Below are 19,937 nucleotides of genomic sequence, written 5' to 3'. Positions count from 1 at the left end.
GAGTCACATAAATGAGCAGCAGACCCTTATTCAGGACTACATAAATTTATTTCAAGAAAACACACAGAATAAGATAAAAACATTAGAAGACGAAGTACAATTTATAGAACAGGTGTACCGAATAGACAATGACATATCTCTTTTGCGAGATCACATTAACGACATTGGACAAATAATTTTTTCAAGTAAGCTCGGTATAATCCCTTCGGACGTTTTAACAAAAACAGAACTAGACATAATAACTGACTTTGACAGCTACACAAATATAAAGATAGCAGTCGGCACGCAAGATCAAAACATTATAATAATCCTCCAAATTCCCCAATATTCTCCTAATATCCTTTCAAGAATAATTTTCGAACCTATTCCTAATATGAACAATAAATCTATAAAATTAAGCACTTACGAATATTTTACGGACTCGAACAACAATGTATATGACATAAATATCAAAAATAATCTTAAGAAAAACCTAAAAAGAAATTCTGATATATGTATATCGAAAATACTGAACTTTGAAGAAGCATACTGCGCTATGCAAACGTTAACAAACACTGATATAATCGAAATATTACCTGGTATATTAATTTTCAAAAATTTTTTCTCTAAATTATCTCATAATTGTAATAAAGTAGATTTAAAAATAAAAGGAACATTCCTACTTAAATTTGAAAATTGTGAAATCTTTGCTAAAAACAAAACATACTCAAACGTTAAAATAAAATATACGACAAAATTATATTGCCAAACCTAATCACAAAAATTAGAGAAAATACGAATATAACAACTACGGAATTAAAACTAAAGAATCTGCACCTAAAGCAACTAAAACATGATGATTATATTAAGATATTATTAAACGAAAATAGAAGCACTCATGTAATTAGTTTGAGCACAGACATAGCACTTGCAATTTTTATTATTATTGTAGCAATTATTCTTATTTGTATTTTTAAATATAAGCAAAAATTTTATGTTACATCTGAAACGCTAAAAACCAATGAAAGTGAGCTAAATGGTCCATTCCTACAAATTAAAAATTCAGCACCCTAGTAATAATACCGATTGAGGACAATCGATTTAAGAGGGGAAGAGTTAACACAAGCAGTGTTACAAGTGTTACAAACACACGCACTTTATTTCACCAATGTTAATAACCCTTAGCCAACATCCGGCACGAGCTTTTTGTTAATTTGCTTAAGAATCAAAAATATTAAACTTTTTATTTAATTGTGCCAATTCAGATTCTATGTAATTTGCTAGTGCAATTGTTACAATACAGATCGCACGTAATTCACTAATGCAATAATGTTGACACAGCTGTTTGAGCGATTTCCGATCAGTACGTAAATTCAATAACCTCTTCTCAGAATTTAGCCAGCAAACTTTCAGGTGCGTTAGCATAAATTTAGCATATAAAAGAACTAGCTATTAAGATGTAAGTCAGTTGTGAATTGACTCGGAATAAAGATGGACATACTGTCCAAATAAAATAAAATAAAAAATAAAAAAAAAATAAATAATTTTTTTTTTATATGTTTTCGCACCAGAAAACATACATATATGCATATGTGTGTAACATTGTGAATAATGCATACACACACTTATGTGTATATGAGTACATATGTATGTAAATAAGTCAAACGCAAAAGCTACAAACATTTTTCTCCAACAACAACAATCGTTTCAAATAGCATCAGAAGATAATATGGCGGCCAAATTGTCAAAGTTCAAATTTAAAGCAAATTCACAGCAATATTTTCATTCACGAACGCAGCCGCACATTCAAAGTGCAAAGTTAATACATTCGTAAACCAAAGGAAATATGCTTCCCCGAGCATGCATTTGCTAACAAGCAACGAAGGCGAAGCAAAGCAAAGCAAAGGGCTAAGTTCAGGTAAAACCGAACATTTTATGATTTTGCAACTTGCAAGAATCGAAGCCGGGGCAATACTTTAAGGGGCACACCTAGTGTGAAATTTTCAAAAAATTTTCGATAGGTTATACCTTTAAAAATAACATACTAAAATTTCAAATCGATATCTGAAACAGTTTTTGAGTTACAGCCATTTAAAAGAGTAGCCGCTCGGCAGTTAGATAGTTGCATTGGAACTGTAAACGCGTTTTTCTCGAAACAGCATTTTTGGAATTTGCTGCAGTGATTACTAAAAAGCAAATGATCCGATCACTATCAAATTGTTTTTAAATTTTTTTAAATGTTCTCCGTAAAATGACCTATCAATTTTTGACCTGATCAAAAAATCGAATTTTGGCAGGCCAAAAACGACCAAAATTGTGGGTAAAATTCGACTCTTTGTTTTAAACGCCGCCATATTGTCAATTTTTGATTTTTTTATTAGCCCGTACAGTCATCGTACAGACAATATGTTTTAGTTTAACGAGAATTTTATTTTTAGGATTCATCAACAGAGAAGGCTGCAATCATGGCAGCAATGGAGGACCGTTTTTTTTTTTTGGCGTCGCAGGAGATCTTAAAACAAGTATAAATATACCCTCAAAATTTTAAATCGATTGAATGACTAGTTTTGTTTTTTTTTTGATCCCAAAAAATGCCTTTTTTTTACGCTGTCACACTAGGTGTGCCCCTTAAGGTGTAAAACCAATCATATAGAATAAAGTTAGCCGGATGTTCGAAAATCGTTATATTAGTTATAAAGGATATAGACCAAGTTTTGCTTCTTGATTTGTGTACTGGAAACTGAACGAAACAAGTGGAACTTAAATTGTGTTACATGGGAAGTAAGGGTGGTTGTTGTCCGATTTCATCCATTTTCACAGTATGCCGTATGAATGTAAAAAGAATTCCACGTACCTTATTTTGTCAAAACCGGATATTCGGTCCCGAGATATGAGATTTCAACAATTTACATCATTTCGGAGGTCAAATTTAATGTCTCAGACGTATTTACTTATTGATCTATCGCGCTTTTAGAATTTATAACAGTACCGTTATATGGGGAGTGAGCGGGGTTATCCTCCGATTTTCACATTGTCGATAGAAGTTCTTATAAGATTTGTTCCCAGAAAATTTGGATGTTTTAGCTTCAGTGGATTAGGATTGTGTATATATCTACATTAAACTTGTTAGAGGGCGGGACCACGCCCACTTAAAAAAAAAAATGCCCCACAGTTGCTCCTTGCATTGCGATCTTCTCCAAATTACAGCTTTATAGCTTAATTAAGTGCTTACTTTTGGCATTTTATATATTTTCGTGGCAGTGGTCCGATTACGCCCATCTTTTTTTGTACTAAGGAGCTCGCGATTTTTACTGAAGTTACAGCTTGCAACGACGGACAGACAGACAGACAGTCAATCACTTACATGTATATACATAGCCCTATATCTACAAGGTGCGTTCCAAAGTAAACAGGACTTTCTGAATCTAGCGCCCACTGGTGGCGCCATCTATATGTCGACCTGGTTCGTTAGAATCTGCTGTCTTTATCAATTGTCCAGTGAGAATTTCAAATCATTGGAAGAGAAGTTATTGCGTTTTAAGTGTCAGTATGTTTGTGCTATCGATGCGAAAATGAGCAGCTTCGAACAAACAGCCAACATTAAATTTTGTTTTACAATTTGTAAAACTTTTACCGAAACATTTCAATTGAAAAAAAAACAAGCTTATTGCGATGATTGCCTAACCCGTAGCAGAGTGCGCGAGTGGTTTCAACGTTTTCAAAGTGGTCATGACGACATAAATGACATATTGATCATGTTTTTTTTGGTTTTTTTTTTATGGCGAGATGTAAAAAAATAATCAAAAGACACTGTTGCCCTTACAACAGTAGTGTTAAAGTGCCACACACCCACTAAAAAAAACATCTAAATAACGACACATACCTTTTTGAATTGCCCTGCGGAACTACCGATTAAGTATTACATCGCAGAGCAAGCTAAGTCTATTGACTATAAGGTCTCAGGGATTTTCGAACTGGTTTTGGCTGTTTGCCTCGATATATCGCAGTCGCTCTAGTCTTCGCTGCTCTTGAATAACCTTAGCGGCCCAGTGCTTAACATAGTTCCACACCTGCTTTGATCGCAACATGTGTGGCACTATGTTATCTGGCATTATTCTTTCAGAAATTTCCGTTTCTAAAAACGTCCTATCCTCTTCATATTTTGGGCAATGGAAAAATATATCTTCGTCATTCTCTTTTCCATAACCACAAGATGAGCATATTTCTACCTCATCATGGCCGTATTTGTGGAGGTATTCCCTAAAACAGCCATAACCACTTAATAGCTGCGTCAAGTAAAAATCAACGTCGCCATACTTTCTGCTAACCCAGGTTTCCACATTTTCAATCAACCTGTGCGTCCATCGTCATTTGGGCGCTGAGTCCCACATAGATTGCCATTCTTTTAGGCTCTGCTGTCTTTCTGCCACGCGCTCTTTAACTCACAAGCCATTATTTCAGGTGGCATTGTACCCGAAATCACTCCTGCAGCTTCGTGAGACACCGTGTGGAAGGCGCTGGCAACTCTAAGTGCACTTAACCGAAATAAGAACCTTACCGGTTTCGCATACGTTTTTTGCTTTAGCGCATTACCCCACACTGGTGCTGCATACATGACTATTGACTGAGTCACTTTTGCCAATAATAGCCGATCGACTCCGACTTGGCCCACCTGTATTAGCCATTATTCGACTTAAAGCCGTGCGAACTCGCGCCGCTTTTTCGCAAGCCTTCCCGAGTTCACCCTTGTATCAATTATTACGCCTAAGCATTTTAGGAATGACTGTGACGTCATTTTATGCCAGTCAATATCCAAGGTGACGATTTCCCCTTCCTGCTAGATATGAGCACTGCTTCAGTTTTCTGTCCTGCCAGTTGAAGCTTCGCTGTTGTTAGCCATTTGTTGGCAGTTTTTAAAGCCCTATTTGGAATGCCATTCAAATCAAGTGCTTTTGCGTTACCAAAACGTTCCGAAGCTGTCATGACTTCATTGTCATCCAGCGGCAGAAAAACTGGAGGCTCTAAGTTATCTAGGTCTACTGTTTGCGTTTGTTGCTTTGGAAACAGAATCCCTAGTATCTCCTTAAGTCGTATAGGGCAGGCCGGCATTTGTCCTTTTTGTCATTACCGCTTTATACGCTCCATCCCATGGATTTTCTTCCGCTTTATCGCAGAGTTCTTTAAAGCACGCAGCTCTGCTTTTCTTGATTGCTACTCTAAGTTCTTTCCCTCTTGATTTAAACGTTTCGCGTAGAAACTCAAATTCCAAAGTTCCTCTACTTCTTTGGTATCTCCGCCGGATTTTGTCGCAGTCACTTCTTAAAACAGCAATTTTGCCATTCCACCAATATAATGGCTTTCGGCGGTGGTTGTATTTTTTCCTTACCATAGCAGCATCGCAAGCTCTGCTAACATAAATTTTGCTTGTTTATTCGCACTATTTGAACTGCTTAATTTTTCGTCCATCATTATTTTAAATAAGTCTTTATCTATTGATTCGTCTTTCCATCCTCTACTTTGAGCTTTCTTTGGCCACCAAGTTCTCTTTTGGCATTTATTGCTATTGCAAGTGTCTATTATTATCGCTTGGTGGTCACTATGTGTGTATATATCACATATTTGCCACTTCGTCTTTCCTGCTAAGGATGTACTTACAACGCAATAGCGATTATGGAACCATATCCATTTTTTTCAAATGTATTCTTGGTTCCCGTGTTTAGCAGCACCACATCAAGTACCGAGAATGCTTTGAGCGTTGATTTGTTTTTCTGCTTTCCCATTCCAAGGCCCAGGCGTTGAACTCTCCTGCAATTAGATTCGTAGTTGTTGTTTGGGCATCTTTAACAAGTTCGTCAAGAATTTTTTCGTACGCTTCTAACGATAAACTTGGTGGCAAGAAGCAGCTATAGATGTGGGTACCACAAACTTTTGCTCTGGCATAGAACGATCGGCTAGTCAGTGTTTTTTCTTGCACCGCCTTATCGCCGCAGACCACTTATTGCCACTTTACCTGTGCTATACGAGACCCATGTTCCTGCCTCTAGACTTTTGTATTGCTCGCAAATTATTGCAACATCTGTATCCTTTTCATACACTGTTTGTTTTAGCAGTTCCTGCGCTGATTCACACTGGTATAAATTAACTTAGAGGACTTTCATTTCCTATTGCTGCTTGCTGCTAAGTAAACTGAGTATCTTTTACTGCCAATTTGATGGTTTGTATTCAGCTTTCCATTGATTTTGCAGGATACACAAAATGGTTCCTTCACATGTGCTTTTGCAAAATGTCCCTTTTCTCCAGACTTCATGCAGCATTTGCTTCTGTCTTCTGAATTTGTGCACTTGCCTGCTACGCGGCCATATTCGAGGCATCTATAGCAGCCAATCTTTTCCTGCGTCTAGTAGACGAGGAGGATGGAGTCATGTGTAGAAGTTCACGAAAGTGAGGAAAGTTCTCTGATCGCCATTCCCTTGGGAATGAGCCAGAAACGATTCTCACGACTTCCGGTCTTTGACCAAGTATCCTCTGGGTGGCCTAAGAACATCCGTTTGAAGGAGAGCTAAAGTGAGAAGGTGAAACATCTCCTGCACCGGGTTGTGCGCTGGGTTTGGGACCCGCCACGTAAAAAAAACACCCTAAATGAAAAAGCAACAACAGCCTCGAATGAAAGACCCCCCTTTCGATGACGACCAAAGCAAACGAATAAAGGACTATGATTTGAGGGCATGCATCTGGAATATCCGGTCCCTTAATTGGGAAGGTGCCGCTGCCCAGCCGGTTGATGTCCTCGTGAAAATAAAGGCTGACATCACCGCCGTCCAAGAAATGCGATGGACGGGACAAGAACAGAGACGAGTAGGTCCTTGTGGCATTTACTACAGTGGCCATATAAAGGAGCGCAAGTTTGGTGTGAGATTCGTGGTGGGAGAGAGACTCCGTCGCCAAGTACTATCATTCACTGCGGTGAATGAACGTCTAGCTACAATCCACATCAAAGCGAGGTTCTTCAACATATCGCTGATTTGCGCCCCCGTCCCGACGGAAGAGAAAGACGATGTGACCAAAGATGCCTTTTATGAGCGCTTGGAACGCACTTATGAGAGCTGCCCAAGCCACGATGTCAAAATCGTGCTTGGCGACTTTGGTGGGCAAAGAAGGTATGGTTGGCACTACGGTCGGTAAATTCAACCTCCATGAGGAAACATCCCCAAATGGGCTGAGGCTGATCGACTTCACTGGGGCCCGAAATATGGTTATTTATAGTACTAGATTCCAGCATAAGAAGATTCATCAAGCTACTCCGGATCCGGATCTCCGGTCTCCGGATCGAAAAACTATCAACCAGATCGGTCATGTTGTGATAGACGGAAGACACGTCTCCAGTGTTTTAGACGCGCTTACGCTCCGAGGTCCCAACATCGACTCGGGTCACTATCTTGTTGCAGACAGGATTCGCACCCGCCTATTTGCATCAAAAGGTTTCAAGACCGGAGCATACTCTTGTAGAAGCCCCCAAGGTGATTTAGTCACCGATGCCCAGAGCATATTTAAATTATGGAGGGAACACTTCTCCAGCCTGCTGAATGGCAGTAAACGCACAAACCCAGGAGAAAGCGAACCCGATTCCCCAATCGATGCCGATGGAGCAGATGTTCCATTACCCGACCATGAAGAAGTTCGAAGAGCAATAGCCCGCCTGAAGAACAACAAAGCAGCATGGGTTGACGGATTGCCGGCCGAGCTATTCAAACACGGCGGCGAAGAACTGATACGGGACATGCATCAGCTTCTTTGTAAAATATGGTCAGACGAAGCATGCCCAACGATTGGAATTTAAGTGTGCTATGCCCAATCTATAAAAAAGGAGACCCCACAATCTGTGCCAACTACCGTGTGATAAGCCTTCTCAACATAGCATATAAGGTTCTATCGAGCGTATTGTGTGAAAGATTAAAGCCCACCGTCAACAAACTGATTGGACCTTATCAGTGTGGCTTTAGACCTGGGAAATCAACAGCCGACCAGATATTCACCTTGCGCCAAATCTTGGAAAAGACCCATGAAAGGAGAATCGACACACACCACCTCTTCGTCGATTTCAAAGCTGCTTTCGACAGCACGACAAGGAGCTGCATTTATGGCCTCAGCACCCGCGCCGTTAGTTCTGCTTTCTCCAGACTGGACAAGGAAGCAAAACAAACGGGTCTGACAGTGAACGAGGGCAAGACGAAATATCTCCTATCATCAAACAAGCAGTCGTCGCACTCGCGACTTGGCAATCGCGTCAATGTTGACAGTTATAACTTTGAAGTTGTAGATAATTTCGTCTATCCTGAAACCAGTGTAAACAGCACCAACAATGTCAGCCTAGAAATCCAACGCAGGATAACTCTTGCCAACAGGTGCTACTTCAGACTGAGTACGCAATTGAGAAGCAAACTCCTCTCTCGACTAACAAAAACCAAACTCTATAAGTCGCTCATAATTTCCGTCCTTCTATATGGTGCAGAGGTTTGGACGATGTCAACAACGGATGAGTCGACGTTGCGAGCTTTCGAGAGAAAAGTTCTGCAAAAGATTTATGGTCCTGTGGCCACGGCGAATATCGCATTCGATGGAACGATGAGCTGTACGAGATATACGACGACATTGACATAGTTTAGCGAATGGCGGTGTCTACGCCAGTAAAGAAGTAGAAGGTTGAGAAAAAGGAGAGGAGGAATAATGAGAGTTATTGAAGTTCATGGTCAGATGTGGTAATTATATGAGGAGAGACATATTTTGAATAAGTAGGTGGAGCGGGATCGATATTGTCTGTAGAGAGAGAGAGAGATTTTGGATGTTAGGAGAATGTGTTGTGGATATTTTAGTAATGAGCGGTATGCTTATTTTGGTTGGGTTTGTTTTTGTTTGGGTAAGCGTTAGGTTAGGAAAATTTTTTGTTGTTTCTTTTGTAGTTACATTTGGTGAGTTTAGATGGCTATCAATTACGAAATTGTTTTTGTTTTCTTTCATGGTTTCCTTTTGTTGTGGAAGAGAATAGAATATAAAAACTCCTGCTTGTGTTCCTGCATACACTTTTTTAATATTTTTAATAGAATTCTTCTCCACATTGAGTTCTTTTAGCTCCGACCGAATTGCTTGCACTACATCATCCTTTGTAGTAAGATCATCTAAGTCCCGAATTTCTATTAGTTTCCCATGCATTAGAACATTTATTTCTGCCTTGTTGGCTAGAACTTTACAAATTTCTTCCTTGGATCCATTGCAGTTTCCTCTTTGATCTCGCGCCAGCTCCAACAGGATCCCTCTTTTGGCCTGCTTGATCACATTAAACGTCTCTGTTGCAAAGAATTTATTCGCGTGCCTCTGCTCTAACGATCACTGCATTTTCTGGCTTGCACCACTCATAGAAACACCTCGTTCGAAATTAGCTTGTTTACTTAAATATATTTATGTATATGTATATATATGTTATTGGCGAAAGCAATCCTACGGGGCCGAAAAGTTATATTTGTTTTTAATATAAGGACTTTCAGAGGTAAATTTGACTTTGCGTTTTATATTAATTTGTGGAGTGCTGGAAAAAGGTGGCTTATGTGGTAGTCGTACGACGTACCGGTCATTGTTTTATCGAGTAGTTGTTGCTTTTGAGAAGTCTTCACAATACTGATCTTCTAGAGTTTTGTTTGTTATGGGGGAAGATTCCTTAACTTTTGAAATTTCCTTAAATGTGAATTAAGGTATTTGTTTGTTTCATACTCAACTTGAGTTGGTATGGTGGTGACTAGTTCTGTACCTAGTTCACTTTGTGTTTCGCTGTGCAGCGTTTGAGCTTTGTGTGTCTTTGAGCAACATGTTGTCTCTTGGCAATTTTTATAACTTTGGTTTTCAGAATTTGCTTTTGCAATTAAACCCGTGGTTCTTTGTGTATAAGCGCTTCTTTGGGGTGAGATGTGATATCTGCTGTAATGAAGCATAGAATTGTGTCTTTTGTGACAGTTAAATTTGCTTTTACAATTATTAATATTGTGTGAGTGGGACAAGCAGTTTGTACAGAGTCTTTTTGACCTGACAAATTTGTCCCTTTCGTTAATATTTAAGTTTTTGAACCTCTGGCAAGATATATGTAAGTTTATGCCTTCTTTTACATATGTAGTTCGCGTGACGTATGTTTTTTCTGTTCAGATGTGAACGATTGCGTTTTGTAAAAGTTTTTGTTTGAATTGTTCTTGTTACTAGCTTGGGGCCTATTTAAGCTTCCATTTTGGTTGTGTTTGTTCTTAGTTTTAATTATTTTTCCTTCTAACCTTTCCGTAATTTCATATTGGGTGGTGAGAAAATCTTTCATTTGTTGCCACGTTGGGCACTTTTTTCGTGATGAGAGCGATTGCTCCAATAGAAGTAACGACTTTTCTGGTCATGCGGCGGTGCAAATGTTTACCAGAATTGGGTCCCAGCTGTCTGTGGGAATATTTTGTGTCGACAGAATCGACAAACAATTAGAAACTGGATTGTAGTCTTACAAATTCTTCACTTGTTTCTTTCTTGATTTTAGGCAAGTTTAATAGTGTCGTTACTTGCTTATCGACCAGTATTCTTTCATTCTCATATCTAGCTTTTAGAGCTTCCCAAGCCAAATTGAAATTATCGTCATTAAGAGCGAACTGTTTTGCTATTATGCCTGCTTGACCTTTCGTTTTGTATCGGAGATGATACAATTTTTGTGCTTCTGATAGTTGTGGATGATTGATGTAAACGACTGTAAACATGTCCCGGAAGGACGGCCATTCTTTATAACCTACATACGAGGTCGATTGCTGTTTTGTTTCGGGCTCATATGCATGGATCCAAGATTCGTCACCTGTGACGATCTTATAAACGTCTTTTGAAATACCGCGATCGTATTTTTTCAGCATTTCTTTACACCAATCCACACGAGCCTTTTTTTGAGCGATTGTCAAATTGTGTGGTATCCAACGAGAACAAACCTTTTTTACGGCCAGGTGTTCATGCAATATCGAATGTATGCTAGTGGGAGAAATGCATAGGCATGTCTCTATCTGAAGGTATGTTACATGACGGTCTTGCATTATCAGTTCACGTACGGCATCGATGTTTTCTGGCAATCAGAGATCAATCTGATTTGTAGGTACATAAGTATGCACGAATTGTTTGTGCTAATGCATGTGGGCAAAGAATATGCTGTAATGTTTTTTATACTCTCGCAACAAAGTTTCTAAGGAGAGTATTATAGTTTTGTTCACATAACGGTTGTTTGTAAGTCCTAAAACTAAAAGAGTCAGATATAGGGTTATATATACCAAAGTGTTCAGGGTGACGAGTAGAGTTGAAATCCGGATGTTTGTCTGTCCGTCCGTGCATTGTATGTATTCATTTTCTTTATATATTGTGTGTCAATAAGCATATATGTATGTATGTGTAGTCATATTTATTTTGTTTATGTTTTTGCCTTTTACTTTATGTAGGACTTGCGATTTTCCCTTGCTTACTTATTATATACAATCCCACTTACTGCTTTATTAAGCAGAAAGGGTTTGCCGGAAATTTTTCGCAAGTGATTGCTCGGATATTAGTTGCTTTTAGTGTTTTGAAAACACAAAGATAAGCTCTTTTTTTTGTTTTTTTTTGAAGTTATACTTCTTATACGACGCCGGAAAAGGTTGCGATAGATTCTGGTTGCGCAACCTTCCATATAAAAGTAACGCAAAGTTGCGCAACCTCGCTCCATCCATATGAATGTAACGCAACCTTGTCTGCGAAGATGTGCGAGCAGTAAGCGAAGCGGTGACAATCGGCGATCGTTTGTTCATTTCTTTCGGCACAGCTCGGCCGACACAACAACACAACACAATGTTCCATGCTTATGCTGTTGTTGTTTTTGTAGAACAATGTTTCAATTTTTGGTTGGTGACATATTCACATGTGTGCGCATATGTATGTTTGTATGCTTGTGCATTATTGAAGTTATACTTCTTTTTCTTTCGTTTGTCTTTCATTTCTGCGAATTCTCAACTATTTTACGTATGTTTTGGTTGAAATACTCTGCGTTGGCCTTTCAGAATCACACAGAATCATTTCTGTGGTTTTTGAAATTGACCCACGAGGACGAGGTATATGGTTTTATCTGGGAGCGTGAGATTTAAGAAAATCGCTCGCTTACAAGGGATAAAATAACTTCTGAGTGGCGATTTTAATGAATAAATTCACAGAATCATTTCTGTGCTTTTGGAAATCTATACTAATAAATATTCTTTTCTTACTAATAGAAAAGAAATTTATCACAGCAATATACATAAACATATACATAATATTGCTGTGATAAATTTAATTTCTATTAGTAAGCAAAAAATTAAAAATAAATTTATTAAGACTATACTTCTCAGGGCATCACAGCAATGTTATGTATATGTATATACATATTATGCATATGTATTGCTGTGATAAATTTATTGCGAAAGCAAATGTTCTACAAAGTATGTATATTTCTATACTTAAACAAAATTATTAGAACCATCGTATGTTTCTTGCATTCATAAGCAAATCCTACTTAAGTCAGCGCAACCTAATGTCAATGGTGGTGTTGGTGGTAAGCGCTTGGAAGGTCAGGTCCTAGGTTCGAATCCCGACAGAATAAATTTTTAATTTTTTGCTTTTAACATCGTATACTATAAAAATAAGTATTTTTCTTTATTTTAATTTCTATTAGTAAGAAAAATATTTATTTGTATAGTATACGATGTTAAAAGGCATACATCTTCTATCCTATCTTGTGTGTCTGTACATGCTCATATGAGTGTATGTATACGCATGTGTGCGCATTGACTTGCATGTTCATACATTCATATATACTTATATGTACATATATTTGCATACATTGCCGAAAAAATAAATCACAAGCATACAAACATACATATGCGTACACATATGAATATGTCACCAACAAAAAATTGATCTTCACAAGTCAATCCGGCAGCCAAATTGGCGAAGAACAAAAGAGAGATGATTACGCTGCATATTCTCTTCCGCAACGAAGAGACGGAACTACTTTCTGAGTCAAAATTCATTCATTTAGACTATGCTTTATTCTTCATTTTATGTGCATAATAAATTTATAAAATGTGAATTTAAGTTTTCTAGTTTTCTTTCATACAAAATGATATGTATTTCTGAATATCACTAAGAAGTATAACTTCATCCGCGCGTAGGGACTCCACGCACCTTTTTTTTTAATTTTTTGCTTTTTAACATCGTATACTATACTAATAAATATTTTTTTTTCTTACTAATAGAAAATAAATTTATCACAGCGATATAAGTACATATACATAATATGTATATACTCGTACATATACATAATATTGCTGTGATAAATTTAATTTCTATTAGTAAGCAAAAAATTAAAAATAAATTCTGTTGAGATTGTAGCCCGTGTTTTAAAAGGAGGGAAAACAGTACAATATTATCGTGAATACCGAGCACGAAAGAAAGCAGAGCGGGAAAAGGAGAAATTGGAAATGTTAGCTGGCAGCCAACCGAGGAAGAGGAAAACAGCTGAGGAATATCAGAGAGCGCGTAAAAAGACTTAACGTCTGCTGTTTCATCAATCTCTGCCGGAGCATTTGTAACTACTGATGAATCAACGATCGTCAATTCACCGATAACTGCTGGGCTTTCAACTCGTGTTGATGGATTACAAAAGATATATGGTTATGGAGAAAACACAAGAATTCCGCAAGTATTTCACAATCGGTTTTTATTGAAAAAAGAAGGTGTTCCGATATCTTTAACACAACCTTGGAGTTTAGAAGTTTAAGATATGTACATAAGAGTTAAAAAAAAGAATTGGATATTCGCACAAATTTGTAAACGTTGAAAAGAACTGGATATTCGCACAAATTCGCAAAAAAAAGGAAGAAGTGACGAACTTGTTTCTCCGCCCCTTTTGCTCCCTTTTGGTTGAGGTGAAAAATGTAGTGATAATGTCGTTATGTGTGATGTGGATTGTAGGTGGTGTAAAGATGAGTGTGGTGAAAGAAGCTAGTGACGTATGTATATTTTAATGCGGGATTATTGTTGTGGTTAGGTGTTCGGTGTTGGTTATGTGTTGTGTGGGGCAGGAGACTGAAGCTCATTTAGCCATCCCGGCCCCCCTAGGCGAATATTTCAGCGTAGAAGTCGTTGCAACTGCTGGAGCGTGGCTACAACGTTGCTTAGGCCTGAGGTGCGGCGCGGACGAGGCGTTTGTTGCTGGCGTCGTGTCGACGTCCCATTCTGTTGCCGCGGGATACGAGTGGATGATGTGGTTGGCTGTCGACGCGATCGTTCCTTCCGGCTTATTGGCGGTTGTCGTACTGCACCACGGTGGTGGCTACCAGATTGTTGACCGATGTCGGGTCTGGTGGTTCGGTGCAGCATGGTGTGGTGAGGCCACATACATATCTGGCACACGTTTCCCGAGGTGCACTCCTGGGTAGTGTGGGTAGGTGCCAGACAATTGAGGCAGTGGCCGTGTGCCTGGACGACGCGCAGCCTTTGCTGTGGTGGCAAACCTTTAAAAATGGCACAGTGCATCAACCGGTGCGGTCGACGGCATATTGGGCACCTGATGCGCTGCGGCTCTGCTGCTGATATGGGCGTTGACGGCAGTGCTCTGTTTCCCGGAGGACTCGTTGATGTGGTGGTTCGGGGAGCTGCGACTGGGCTAGCCGCAACTGGGGCTGCCGTAACTGGAGCTGCCACTTGGCGTGGCACGTGGATAGTCGAGCGAGGGGCTGACTTCGGAGCGAGTGGCATGTCTGCATCCATGTTTATCTGTATGGAAGAGTGTTATTTTAATTGTAAATTTGTTGCATGAAGTGGATATGGGTATGGCTGCCACGTTGTGGCAGAAGTGGAGCGTAAAGTTGATTGACCATTAGATGGTTTTGTTTGTTATTTTAAAATATTTATTATAACGGGTTTATTCGAGGGTTTTTTCGTTTACGTTTCGATGTTATCGGCTGTCGGTAAAAAGCATAGTTTCACGAGCGGTCTTGTTAACTTCCCGGATTGAGTACGGAGATCGACTACGCGAATATGGCCGTTGGAGCCTTGGTAAAGCTTCTCTATGCGGCCGAGCCGCCATTCGGTAGGGGGGAGACACTCGTCCTGAATCAGGACACAATCTCCAATCTTTGGCGCATTTTCTGTATTTTTCCATCGGTACCTCTTGTGGAGGTCCTTGATATAGTCTTCTTTCCATCGGCAATTGAAATTATGATGGAGAATTTTAATTCTTTCCCATCTATTTAGTAAGGATAGCGACTCCACGCCTGGCTCAGGTGTGGCCAGAATGGGTGCTCCTTTTAGAAAATGCCCTGGAGTTAGGGCTGTTAAATCGGAGGGATCTTGCGAGAGAACCGTGAGGGGCCGTGAGTTTAGAACGGCTTCGACTTTAGTTAATAATGTAGTGAATTCTTCATAATTAAATTTGTAGCTGCCAGCTATCTTCTTGAAGTCATATTTGAAGCTCTTTACAGCTGATTCCCACAAACCACCCATATGAGGAGCGCTTGGGGGTATAAATTGCCAATTGATACCTTGGGGGCGTACTTTCGTACGATGTCAGGTGATACTTGTTTAAAGAAATCCACGAACTGTTTCTCTGTGGTTCGTTGAGCTCCAATGAATGTCTTGCCATAATCGCTCATGATTTTGGATGGGAAGCCACGTCGAGCGACGAAGCGAGCAAATGCCGCGAGAAAAGCCTCTGTCGTCAGATTAGTGCATAGCTCAAGGTGGACTGCCTTTGTCGTGAAACATACAAAGACAGCCACATAGCCCTTCATGAGAGTGGGAGATCTTAGCATGGACGCCTTTATTTGAAAAGGCCCAGCAAAATCGACGTCTGTGGTGGTGAAGGGCAGAGCGAAATTGCAGCGTTCAGGTGGAAGCGCTGCCATAATCTGCGTTCGCATTTTTTGCTTATGCATAGTGCAGATCTTGCACATGAAAATGCATTTCTTGATTTGGGGCTTCAGACGTGGGATGTAATACTCTTGTCGTACCATATGTTGCATGAGGCGATGTTCGGCGTGTAGCATTAATATGTGGATGTATTTCAGGAATAATGTGGCAAATGGAGACTTCTCAAGTATGATTATGGGGTGGCGTTCGTTATACGTAAGGCTGGAATTAGCAAGCCGGCCGTTTGCACGAAGCAGACCTTTCGTGTCTATAAATGGGTTTAGTACTAAGAGTGAGCTCTTTTTGTCAATTGGCTTCGATTCTCTTAGCAACCCCAGGTCGCGGCTGAAGTAGCGCGCTTGGGTTGATGCGATAAGAGCGACCTTTGCTTTTTGTAAGTCTTGGTGCGTCAATGTATCGCATTGGGGGCAAGTTGCTCCCTTTACCTTAAGTTTGAGTCACTCTGTGAATTTGAGAATATAGGCGACTACTCTGAGTGCTCGGGGGAACGATGAAAATCGTTCAAGGATGTCATTATCATCCAATATTGTGTAGTAGGTGTCGATTTTTCAACTTTCGGGGGCAATTATGTTGCGCATTGGCGATTGTGGCCAGGAATCGGGAGATTCTGTTAACCACCGGGGGCCATTCCACCATAGGGTGGTGGTGGCGAGGTGCAGAGGTTTGGACCCTCTTGTACCTAGATCAGCTGGATTGTCAGCACTGGCAACGTGTCGCCAAGTGGCTGATCCTACTAGGTCAAGTATTTGCGAATCAGACCATAGATATAATTTGAATTTTGCCATGTTTAAGTGGGTCTGCACTATGGAAACTAGCTTTGCTAGTAGCAGAGCGCCACAGAGTTCAAGTCGTGGTAGACTTATGGTTTTTAGAGGCGCAACTTTTGCTTTTGCCACTAGTAGGTGGCTTGTAGTTGCAATATCGCTTTGTGTGCGCACATATATAGTGGCACAATATGCCTTTTCAGAAGCGTCGCAGAAGCCGTGTAGTTCCACTTTTTATTCGGGGGAATAGTTTACCCACCGTGGAATTTGTATCTGCGAAATGCCGGTCAGATTATTAGCGAACTGGGACCATCTTTCTAAGCGAAGAGGTTTCACTTGTTCGTCCCAGTCAGTTCCGCCTAGCCATAATTCTTGGATCAGGATTTTCGCTTGTATCATAATTGGCGAAAGCCATCCTGCGGGGTCAAAAAGTTTTGCCACAGAGGAGAGAATTTGGCGTTTTGTAACGGCGGATAATGCGGATATGGACTCGGTCGTATAGGAAAACTGGTCCGATACCGCATTCCATTAGATGCCTAGAGTTTTTGTGGTACTTTCCTCTTCGAATATGAGGAAATTAGTATCCAACAAGTTTTCTTTTGGTAGTGGTAGTGGTTTGGTGGTCTAGTAGTTGTGGCTTTTAATATATTTGGGTGATTTGCCGTAATCTTTTTTAGGGGGAACCCTGCGGTGTTGAGGGCCTTTGTCACTTGTGATAAGGACTCGTATGCTTGTGAGAGGCTGTGGCTCCCAGACAGAATATCGTCTACATACGTTTGTGTTTTTAAGATTTTTGTTGCCAGAGGAAATTCTGACTTTGTGTCTTCTGCCAGTTCGTGGAGTGTACGGATGGCTAGATATGGGGCACAGTTTACGCCAAAGGTAACTGTTTTTAACTTGAAGTCGCGAAGTGGACTATTGGGGGATTTTCGGAAAATAATGCACTGAAAATCTTGATTGTCTTTATGTACGACTATTTGTCTATAAATTTTTTCGACGTCCCCGTTGAATACGTATTTGAATATACGCCAGTTTAGAATAAGCAGCATTAAATCAGGTTGGAGCGTGGGTCCCGCAAACAGGATATCGTTTAAGGAATTCCCCGAGCTAGTAGTTCTTGAGGCATTGAAGACAACTCTGACTTTTGTTGTTTTCTTGTCAGGCTTCACTACTGCATGATGTGGCAAGTAGAATGAGTAATATTTGCCTTTTATGATTTTTTCGCATGAGCTTACTTCCTCCATGTGGTCTAAATGGAGGTATTCTTCTAAGACACCATCATAATCTTGTTTAAGCTCACCTTTTCTAAGTAGGGTTTTTTTCATACTTAGAAACTGCTGTATTGCAGAGGTTCGAGAGTGACCTAAGGCGAGGGTGTCTGGATATTGTTGTTTTCGAGGTAGTCGTACGACATACCGACCATTATCTGATCTAGTAGTTGTGGCTTTGTAAAAGTCTTCACAATACTGATCTTCTGGTGTTGTACTTGAAATGGGGGGAGTTCTTCTAACTCCCAAAATTTTCTCAATTGTGAATTGAGGTACTCGTTTGAGATTTCCTCAACTTGAGTTGTCATTGTTGTGACTGGTTCCGAAACTAGTCCACTTAGGACCCAACCGAAAATGGTATTTTGCGCCAGTAGTGTTTTCGAAATTTTTTCCACAGCTTCTATTATAATTTGTGATATAAGGTCGCTGCCTAATAGAAGGTCTATTTGAGCGGGGGTGTTGCAGTTAGGATCTGCTAGCTTTAGGTGTGTAACCTTTTGCGAATGCTTGCTATTTATGTGATAGCTTGGAAGCATGTTCGTGAGTTGCGGTAAGACTATTGCATCTGCTTGAATGCGCTTATCCGCTTGGGGGGAAATTAGGGTAATGGGGCAGATTTTATTGGAGTTTTGAACTACTCTTCCGCCCATTCCCGTAATTTCAAAATTGGCTAATTTTGTAGGCAGTTGTAGCCTATTTTGTGCCCTAGACGCAATAAATGATCTTTGTGATCCTTGGTCTATTAAAGCCCTGAGTTTAAATAGTTCTCCTCGGTGTTCGATGGAGACGACTGCTGTTGGTAGTAGTACCATACTTTGGATCTCGCTGTGCAGCGTTTGAGTTTTTAATGCCTTGGAGCAGCATGGTGTCTCTTGGCAAAATTCGGGATTTTGTGTTTCGGGAGTTGCGGTTGCAACTAAACCCGTGGCTCTTTTTGAGAAAGCGCTACTTTGAGGTGTGTTGGGAAAGTTATTTAAGTGCAGCATAGAATGATGCCTTTTGTGGCAATATACGCAGTTGAATTTGCTTTCGCAATTATTAAGATTGTGTGAGTGGGACAAACAGTTTGTACAGAGTCTTTTCGATCTGACAACGTTGTTCCTTTCATTGATATTAAGTTTTTTAAACTTTTCGCAAGATTTTAGCTTGTGCCCTCCTTTACACAGTTCGCATGACGTTAATTTATTTTGTTCATATGTGAACGATTGATTTTTAAAAAAGCTTCTGTTTAAACTGTTGTTGTTACTAGCTTGGGGTCTAATGAAACTTCGATTCAGGTCGTGTTGAACGTTTTTTGTTCTGACCGTCTTTTTATCTACCCTTTCCGCAATTTCGTATTGGGTAGTTAAGAAATCTTTCATCTGTTGCCACGTTGGGCATTTTCTTCGTGATGAGAGCGATTGCTCCCACAGAAGCAAAGATTTTTCCGGTAATGACGCGGAGCATATGTTTACCAGTATGGGGTCCCAATTGTCTGTGGGAATATTCTGTGTCGATAGAACCGACAAACAATTTGAAACAGTGGATTGAAGTTTTATAAACTCCTCACTTGTTTCTTTCTGAATTTTTGGTAAGTTCATTAATATGGTGACTTGTTGGTCGACCAATATTCTTTCATTCTCGTATCGTTCTTTTAGAGCTTCCCAAGCCAAATTGAAATTGTAGTCATTTAATGCGAACTGTTTGACTATTACGCCTGCTTGACCTTTGGTTTTGTATCTGAGGTGATAAAATTTTTGCGCTTGAGATAATTTAGGATGGTTTATGTACACGGCCGTAAACATGTCTCGGAAGGACGGCCATTGTTCATAACCTCCGTGAAATGTTTCTGTATCGCATGCTGGCACTTTAAGGTGAATGCCTGAACTCGCCTCTTGGCTTTGAAATTGTGGCAGCTCTACTCTCGGATGTGGAGTAGGTGCAATTGCTTTAATTA

At 39.9% G+C, this 19,937-nt stretch overlaps 2 protein-coding genes and 1 pseudogene across 12 annotated transcripts in view; all 3 read left to right on the top strand.

Moving 5' to 3' along the window:
* LOC105222100 (electroneutral sodium bicarbonate exchanger 1) overlaps positions 1-19,937 on the top strand; it is a 762,556-nt gene that overhangs the window by 338,707 nt on the left and 403,912 nt on the right. The window lies entirely within an intron of this gene.
* Positions 1-19,937, top strand: part of LOC125780363 (zinc finger BED domain-containing protein 4-like) — a 298,323-nt gene that overhangs the window by 257,050 nt on the left and 21,336 nt on the right. The window lies entirely within an intron of this gene.
* On the top strand, positions 12,060-12,189 carry LOC125775961 (small nucleolar RNA U3; annotated as a pseudogene).

This window comes from Bactrocera dorsalis, chromosome 1 (genome assembly GCF_023373825.1).
Source record: "Bactrocera dorsalis isolate Fly_Bdor chromosome 1, ASM2337382v1, whole genome shotgun sequence".
Taxonomy (NCBI): Eukaryota; Metazoa; Arthropoda; class Insecta; order Diptera; family Tephritidae; genus Bactrocera; species Bactrocera dorsalis.
The sequence above is the reverse complement of the archived record's forward strand: the minus strand, read 5'-3'. Positions and strand labels throughout refer to the sequence as shown.